The sequence below is a fragment of the Dendrobates tinctorius genome, unplaced genomic scaffold (genome assembly GCF_039654945.1).
Source record: "Dendrobates tinctorius isolate UK_male_01 unplaced genomic scaffold, ASM3965494v1 ptg000064l, whole genome shotgun sequence".
Classification (NCBI taxonomy): domain Eukaryota; kingdom Metazoa; phylum Chordata; class Amphibia; order Anura; family Dendrobatidae; genus Dendrobates; species Dendrobates tinctorius.
Window position 1 is genome coordinate 26,418,884 of NW_027361732.1, and position 9,519 is coordinate 26,428,402.

The window sequence follows — 9,519 nt, forward strand, 5'->3', positions numbered from 1 at the left end:
AGCCGGGGGGGGAAGAACAATGGTCCCTTTCTAGGCAATTACTATGCCCTCAGTCACTGGCTTTTCATCTCTGGCGGAGAAAATTGTGCGGGAGCCCATGCAATTTTTTTCTGTGAATACATTCTTTTAGTAAATACATACAGGTACCAAATTTAACACATACATACTATTAACACTATTGCACACTAACATATATAAAGCTATTTGTTCTGCAATGGTTTACTGTATGTAAGCCATGTCTCCTATCCTGTTGGGTACTGCAATGATTTTACAGAAGTCAACAAATGAATTAACGGCTGAATCTTACTGTGCAATATAGATAAATATATTTTTATAATATTTATATTACATATACTATACGTATATATTGTATATTGTATATGATAAGTATATATATATACACTCACTGGCCACTTTATTAGGTACACCTGTCCAACTGTGTGTTAAGACTTAATTTCTAATCAGCCAATCACATGGCGGCAACTCAGTGCATTTAGGCATGTAGACATGGTCAAGACAATCTCCTGCAGTTCAAACCGAGCATCAGTATGGGGAAGAAAGGTGATTTGAGTGCCTTTGAACGTGGCATGATTGTTGGTGCCAGAAGGGCTGGTCTGAGTATTTCAGAAACTGCTGATCTACTGGGATTTTCACGCACAACCATCTCTAGGGTTTACAGAGAATGGTCCGAAAAAGAAAAAAAATCCAGTGAGCGGCAGTTCTGTGGCCGGAAATGCCTTGTTGATGCCAGAGGTCAGAGGAGAATGGGCAGACTGGTTCGAGCTGATAGAAAGGCAACAGTGACTCAAATTGCCACCCGTTACAACCAAGGTAGGCAGAAGAGCATCTCTGAACGCACAGTGCGTCGAACTTTGAGGCAGATGGGCTACAGCAGCAGAAGACCACACCGGGTACCACTCCTCTCAGCTAAGAACAGGAAACTGAGGCTACAATTTGCACAAGCTCATCGAAATTGGACAGTAGAAGATTGGAAAAACGTTGCCTGGTCTGATGAGTCTCGATTTCTGCTGCGACATTCGGATGGTAGGGTCAGAATTTGGCGTAAACAACATGAAAGCATGGATCCATCCTGCCTTGTATCAACGGTTCAGGCTGGTGGTGGTGGTGTCATGGTGTGGGGAATTTTTTCTTGGCACTCTTTGGGCCCCTTGGTACCAATTGAGCATCGTTGCAACGCCACAGCCTACCTGAGTATTGTTGCTGACCATGTCCATCCCTTTATGACCACAATGTACCCAACATCTGATGGCTACTTTCAGCAGGATAATGCGCCATGTCATAAAGCTCGAATCATCTCAGATTGGTTTCTTGAACATGACAATGAGTTCACTGTACTCAAATGGCCTCCTCAGTCACCAGATCTCAATCCAATAGAGCATCTTTGGGATGTGGTGGAATGGGAGATTCGCATCAGGGATGTGCAGCCGACAAATCTGCGCCAACTGTGTGATGCCATCATGTCAATATGGTCCAAAATCTCTGAGGAATGCTTCCAGCACCTTGTTGAATCTCTGTCACGAAGAATTGAGGCAGTTCTGAAGGCAAAAGGGGATCCAACCCGTTACTAGCATGGTGTACCTAATAAAGTGGCCAGTGAGTGTATATAATATATATACACTATATATATATATTCCCTATATATTCAATATATATATTATTTTATGTATATATACTATATACATAAATATACTAGCTGAAGAGCCCGGCGCTGCCCGGGCATAGTAACTAACTGTGGTTAGTTGTAGCAAATTATAATTATCCTCCATCCCATAGACCGGTGTCCATATACCCATCATACATATTCACGATCCCATAGGCCCGTGCCCATATACCCATCATACATATCCTCCATCCCATAGTCGAGTGCCCATATGCCCATCACACATCCTCCATCCCATAGTCCCATGCCCATATACCCATCATACATATCCTCCATCCCATTGTCCCATGCCAATATACCCATCATACATATCCGCCATCCCAAAGTCTCGTGCCCATATATCTGTCATACATATCCTCCATCCCATAGTCCAGTGCCCATATACCCATCACACATCCTCCATCCCATAGTCCCGTGCCCATATACCCGTCATACCTATCCTCCATCCCATAGTCCAGCGCCCATATACCCATCACACATCCTCCATCCCATAGTCCCATGCCCATATACCCATCATACATATTCGCCATCCCATAGTCGAGTGCCCATATACCCATCACACATCCTTCATCTCATAGTCCCATGCCCATATGCCCATCATACATATCCTCCATCACATAGTCCCGTGCCCACATACCCATCATACATACCTGCCATCCCATAGTCCCATGCCCATATATCCGTCATACATATCCTCCATCCCATAGTCCAGTGCCCATATACCCATCACACATCCTCCATCCCATAGTCAACCATTATGACATCATAATGAGCGGTGAGGCTTGCAATCTATGATGACATCAGCGTCGCCATGGCAACCATTATGACATCATAATGTGGGGCGGGGCTTGATACACACACATTTTTTCCCCATTATGTAGATAGGGGCAAAATTGTTTGGTGAATTGGAACACACAGGGTTAAAATTTTGCCTCATAACATAGCCTAGGACACTCTCGGGGTCCAGACGTGTGACTGTGCCAAATTTTGTGGCTGTAGCTGCGACGGTGCGGATGCCAATCCCGGACATACACACATACATACATATACACACTTGAGCTTTATATATTAGATATATATACTGTGTATATACAAATAAAATAATATATATAGAATATATATGTAATATTTAAATACTGTATATACAGTGGGGAAAAAAAGTATTTAGTCAGTCAGCAATAGTGCAAGTTCCACCACTTAAAAAGATCAGAGGCGTCTGTAATTTACATCATAGGTAGACTTCAACTATGGGAGACAAACTGTGAAAAAAAATCCAGAAAATCACATTGTCTGTTTTTTTTTTCATTTTATTTGCATATTATGGTGGAAAATAAGTATTTGGTCAGAAACAAAATTTCATCTCAATACTTTGTGATATATCCTTTGTTGGCAATGACAGAGGTCAAACGTTTTCTGTAAGTCTTCACAAGGTTGCCACACACTGTTGTTGGTATGTTGGCCCATTCCTCCATGCAGATCTCCTCTAGAGCAGTGATGTTTTTGGCTTTTCGCTTGGCAACACGGACTTTCAACTCCCTCCAAAGGTTTTCTATAGGGTTGAGATCTGGAGACTGGCTAGGCCACTCCAGGACCTTGAAATGCTTCTTACGAAGCCACTCCTTCGTTGCCCTGGCGGTGTGCTTTGGATCATTGTGATGTTGAAAGACCCAGCCACGTTTCATCTTCAATGCCCTTGCTGATGGAAGGAGGTTTGCACTCAAAATCTCACGATACATGGCCCCATTCATTCTTTCATGTACCCGGATCAGTCGTCCTGGCCCCTTTGCAGAGAAACAGCCCCAAAGCATGATGTTTCTACCACCATGCTTTACAGTAGGTATGGTGTTTGATGGATGCAACTCAGTATTCTTTTTCCTCCAAACACGACAAGTTGTGTTTCTACCAAACAGTTCCAGTTTGGTTTCATCAGACCATAGGACATTCTCCCAAACCTCCTCTGGATCATCCAAATGCTCTCTAGCAAACTTCAGACGGGCCCGGACGTGTACAGGCTTAAGCAGTGGGACACGTCTGGCACTGCAGGATCTGAGTCCTTGGTGGCGTAGTGTGTTACTTATGGTAGGCCTTGTTACATTGGTCCCAGCTCTCTGCAGTTCATTCACTAGGTCCCCCTGCATGGTTCTGGGATTTTTGCTCACTGTTCTTGTGATCATTCTGACCCCACGGGGTGGGATTTTGCGTGGAGCACCAGATCGAGGGAGATTATCAGTGGTCTTGTATGTCTTCCATTTTCTAATTATTGCTCCCACAGTTGATTTCTTCACTCCAAGCTTGTTGGCTATTGCAGATTCAGTCTTCCCAGCCTGGTGCAGGGCTACAATTTTGTTTCTGGTGTCCTTTGACAGCTCTTTGGTCTTCACCATAGTGGAGTTTGGAGTCAGACTGTTTGAGGGTGTGCACAGGTGTCTTTTTATACTGATAACAAGTTTAAACAGGTGCCATTACTACAGGTAATGAGTGGAGGAAAGAGGAGACTCTTAAAGAAGAAGTTACAGGTCTGTGAGAGCCAGAAATCTTGATTGCTTGTTTCTGACCAAATACTTATTTTCCACCATAATATGCAAATTAAATGAAAAAAAAAACAGACAATGTGATTTTCTGGATTTTTTTTCTCAGTTTGTCTCCCATAGTTGAGGTCTACCTATGATGTAAATTACAGACGCCTCTCATCTTTTTAAGTGGTGGAACTTGCACAATTGCTGACTGACTAAATACTTTTTTTCCCCACTGTATATTATATATATATATATATATATATATATATATATATATATATATATATATATATATTATACTAGCTATGAACCCGTTCTATGTCCGGGTGGTGGGCATTTTTATTGGTATATGATCTCCCATCCTGGTATGTGCTGCACCCCTCATCCCTATCCTGGTATGTATGTTATATATAGCAAATTGGTATGGAGATAAATGTAAAATTATATTAAAACTTAGCTTTTAATCTTAAATTAAAAACTGTATAATACAAATTAAGGTGCCTATAGTGATAGTGTCTGTGCAACCGTGCCCATAAAATAAGGTTATATTTGAAACGCCTCCTATTGTCCAGATATGAGCGGATTACAATCCTCTTTAATGTCTAAATCTGGCCAGGTAATAATATTACCGAACATTAGCCATAGAACACCTCAGTATATGCACCAAAGCACTTTTTAGAGGTTATCTTATATGACTAAATCATTAATCCTAAACTCATTTCCACCATTTATGAACAATTATCATTAGAATGCGATTCATAAAAATATAAGATATCTATTTCTCCAAAATCAGATATCTATTGCATTGGCATATTTACAGGTCAGAGAGAACAATACATCGCATCTATGGAGTCCAGTATAGTGTATTGCCTATATTCCACAAAAATACTGCATATTAAATACTCTCGTGATGCATTATTAATATGTCCTTATACTCATCTCATGTGTATTAGTCCTATACACTGATGCCTGTATATGCATTCTTGTGAAAAAAGCCCCCAGTCTTAAAAGAACTTCATGTCTATATTCATCTGGGCCGCCTTAGTCCAACACCGTTCTCCCAACGCGTTTCATCTAATCAGGACTCATCAGGGGAGTTTATGGAGTTCAAATATACATATGGCGCGCAAATGTCACCTTCCTTTTATATGGTTGAGCACCACATTGTATCCTATCCATTTCCGGACGCCGGGTACCTCATTTCCGGTCCCGCCATATGTAATGGCCCATTTCCATCTATATGCCCCACTTCCTGGGCTCGGCTTGCGGCCATTTACATCACATCCGGTCTCGGAGGTGAATGCCCCACTTCCTGGGCTCGGCTTACGGCCATTTACATCACATCCGGTCTCGGAGGTGCAACGTCATCATAGCGTCGTTCACATGACCCATAGTGTCCATGGTAACCCGACGCTGCATATCCTCCATCTAATCGCGCTCTCTACCGCTATCTCCCAATTGTATCAATAGACTTGTTGATCAATCATATTAGAAGCGGCTACATCCAGATTATATATAGGAATTTATTCAGACTTTTTCAATTTGCTGAATACCCTATTAATGGACACTTTGCATGGATTCCATAACCATCTTTACATTCACATTTAAAATAGACATGGGAAAAGGACGTATCTACAGTATACCTCACCCAGAGAGAAATATTATAAGGAAATCAGATACGGGGAGTCATATATTCAATTGGTATATTGTTACATATATGGGAGTCAATTAGTAATCTGATCTAATGTTGCATGCTAGACAGGGGACACCACGGATCTTTCTGTTATTAGAAGTATAGAGAGGGTGCTCACTAGGACTCTCCCTGATAAGCCCTCTCTACCTCTTCCCTACCTCACGCGGAGGTTGGCACCCTAATAACCTGCGCAAGTGGCGCCCCCACTCAACGGCGGCTCTCCCTAATATACCTCGCCCTATTACTCCCTCCCTACAAGAAGGAAGAAAAGGAGAGTATATCATTTAATCCTTTAGGGTGCATTGTCTGTAGGGTAAATATCCAGAAAGTTTCTCTTTGGAGGATGTATTTATCCCAATCACCTCCTCTCTGATTTCTGGGTACCTTTTCGATACCTATAAAGCTAGCCATCTTGAGATCTCCCTTATGAAACTGATTAATATGATTGGCCACCGGGGTATCACGTTTATTGATAGTATCCCTATGATGCTCTCCTACCCTTACCCTAAGCTCTCTCTTTGTTTTGCCAACATATTCTACACCACATCTGCATGTCATCTTATATATAACCCCTACGGATCTGCAGTTAATAAATTGATGTATGGGGTATATTTTTCTTGTATTATTGCTGCAGAATTCGTTGTTTTTTTCAATTGAAGTGCAGTATTTACAGCAACCACATTTAAAGCATCCTTTTGGTTGGGTGCCCAGCCATGTGGCACTGTCAGCACTTTTTGGTGTAAAATGGCTACGGACCAACCTATCCTTTAAGGAACGGCCTTTCTTGTATGTAATCTGCGGGTGACTAGAGATAACCCTCGTGAGGTCCTGATCCATACACAAAATCGGCCAATGTCGGTCTATTATTTCTTTGATATCCTTGGCTCCGTTACAATACTTTGTGATGAATCTTATAGTTCCATCATCATCGGTTTTCTGCCCAGGAGTAAGTAGGTCCTTCCTATCCCTAGCCAGGGATGTCCTATAAGCATTCCTTAGGATCCCATCCGGGTAACCCCGTTCTAAAAAGCGGGATCTCAAATCATCGGCTTGCATCTTATAGGTAACCTGATCCGAACAGTTCCTTCTCATTCGAAGGTACTGCCCCTTAGGGATGCCTTTTTTCAAGGGAACTGGATGGTTAGATTCCCATCTCAGAAGTGAATTAGAAGATGTAGGTTTTCTATATGTCTTAGTAAGAAGGCGTCCATTTTCACCCCGTTCAATCAGAACATCCAAAAACGGTATACTCCGAGCATTGACCTCACAGGTAAAACTAAGGCCCAGATCATTCTTATTAAGGCCTTTTACAAAGTTACAAAACCCCTTCTCATCACCCTTCCAGATTATAAAGACATCGTCCATGTAGCGAAGCCACAGGACAATGTTTTCCTCCGCCACTTCTGAGTGCTCTCCAAAGATGGCATTTTCCTCCCACCAGCCCAGGAGCAAATTTGCATAGGATGGTGCACAAGGGCTACCCATCACGGTGCCCCTGAGCTGGTGGAAGTACTTGCCATCAAATAGAAAAAAGTTCTTTGTTAAACAGAATTCAAGGGCCCTCATCACAAATGAATTGTGTTCCATATATTGTAAACCTCTCGTTCTTAGATAGTAGTCCGTAGCCATTAAACCCTTCTCATGGGGGATCGAAGAGTACAAAGCCTCCACATCGATTGAACCCAATATCATATTGGTATCCAACTCGATGTTATCCAATTTCAATAAAAGATCAGTGGTGTCCCGTGTATATGAGCTCAAAGAGACCACAAAGGGTCTCAATATTTTATCAACATATAACCCTAAATTTTGGGTTAGGCTCCCAATTCCAGAATATAAATAAATGCAGATAAAAAAAGCTGCACTGAATTGGGTATTGATGAGGACCTTTTGGGTGATGTCAGGTTTTTGTATCATCTGGGGGATGTGGACCCCAATGAATTTGGTGAAGGTCCTTTTACGGACTTTAAGAACAAAAGCAAACGTATGCCACCAATCAATAATGATATAAGTGCCATAGATGTTTTCTCTAATTTGGTTTCTAGGGACTTGATGGACTTAGAAAAATCACAAAAACGAAGACCCCGTAATCTCACCAAAATTGAGATGGATGGTCTGCTTGAATTAGAGAGGGACACCACCAGGATAATTAAACCATCGGATAAAGGTGGTAACACAGTGGTGATGGATGTTGCCCAATATAGATCTCTGTGTTACTCTCTATTGCAGAAATCCATGGGGTACGAGATACTTGAATGTAACCCTACAGAAATATATTTAAAAGAACTAAAAATGTTGGTTGATGGGGCCTTTCAATCAAAATTGATTGATAAAAATGAACGAGATTTTCTTATTCCTATACATCCGGTAGTGGCGACTTTTTATGCCCTGCCAAAGGTTCATAAGGGCCTGGTACCATTAAAAGGAAGGCCTATAGTTTCTGGAATTGGGAGCCTAACCCAAAATTTAGGGTTATATGTTGATAAAATATTGAGACCCTTTGTGGTCTCTTTGAGCTCATATACACGGGACACCACTGATCTTTTATTGAAATTGGATAACATCGAGTTGGATACCAATATGATATTGGGTTCAATCGATGTGGAGGCTTTGTACTCTTCGATCCCCCATGAGAAGGGTTTAATGGCTACGGACTACTATCTAAGAACGAGAGGTTTACAATATATGAAACACAATTCATTTGTGATGAGGGCCCTTGAATTCTGTTTAACAAAGAACTTTTTTCTATTTGATGGCAAGTACTTCCACCAGCTCAGGGGCACCGTGATGGGTAGCCCTTGTGCACCATCCTATGCAAATTTGCTCCTGGGCTGGTGGGAGGAAAATGCCATCTTTGGAGAGCACTCAGAAGTGGCGGAGGAAAACATTGTCCTGTGGCTTCGCTACATGGACGATGTCTTTATAATCTGGAAGGGTGATGAGAAGGGGTTTTGTAACTTTGTAAAAGGCCTTAATAAGAATGATCTGGGCCTTAGTTTTACCTGTGAGGTCAATGCTCGGAGTATACCGTTTTTGGATGTTCTGATTGAACGGGGTGAAAATGGACGCCTTCTTACTAAGACATATAGAAAACCTACATCTTCTAATTCACTTCTGAGATGGGAATCTAACCATCCAGTTCCCTTGAAAAAAGGCATCCCTAAGGGGCAGTACCTTCGAATGAGAAGGAACTGTTCGGATCAGGTTACCTATAAGATGCAAGCCGATGATTTGAGATCCCGCTTTTTAGAACGGGGATACCCGGATGGGATCCTAAGGAATGCTTATAGGACATCCCTGGCTAGGGATAGGAAGGACCTACTTACTCCTGGGCAGAAAACCGATGATGATGGAACTATAAGATTCATCACAAAGTATTGTAACGGAGCCAAGGATATCAAAGAAATAATAGACCGACATTGGCCGATTTTGTGTATGGATCAGGACCTCACGAGGGTTATCTCTAGTCACCCGCAGATTACATACAAGAAAGGCCGTTCCTTAAAGGATAGGTTGGTCCGTAGCCATTTTACACCAAAAAGTGCTGACAGTGCCACATGGCTGGGCACCCAACCAAAAGGATGCTTTAAATGTGGTTGCTGTAAATACTGCACTTCAATTGAAAAAAA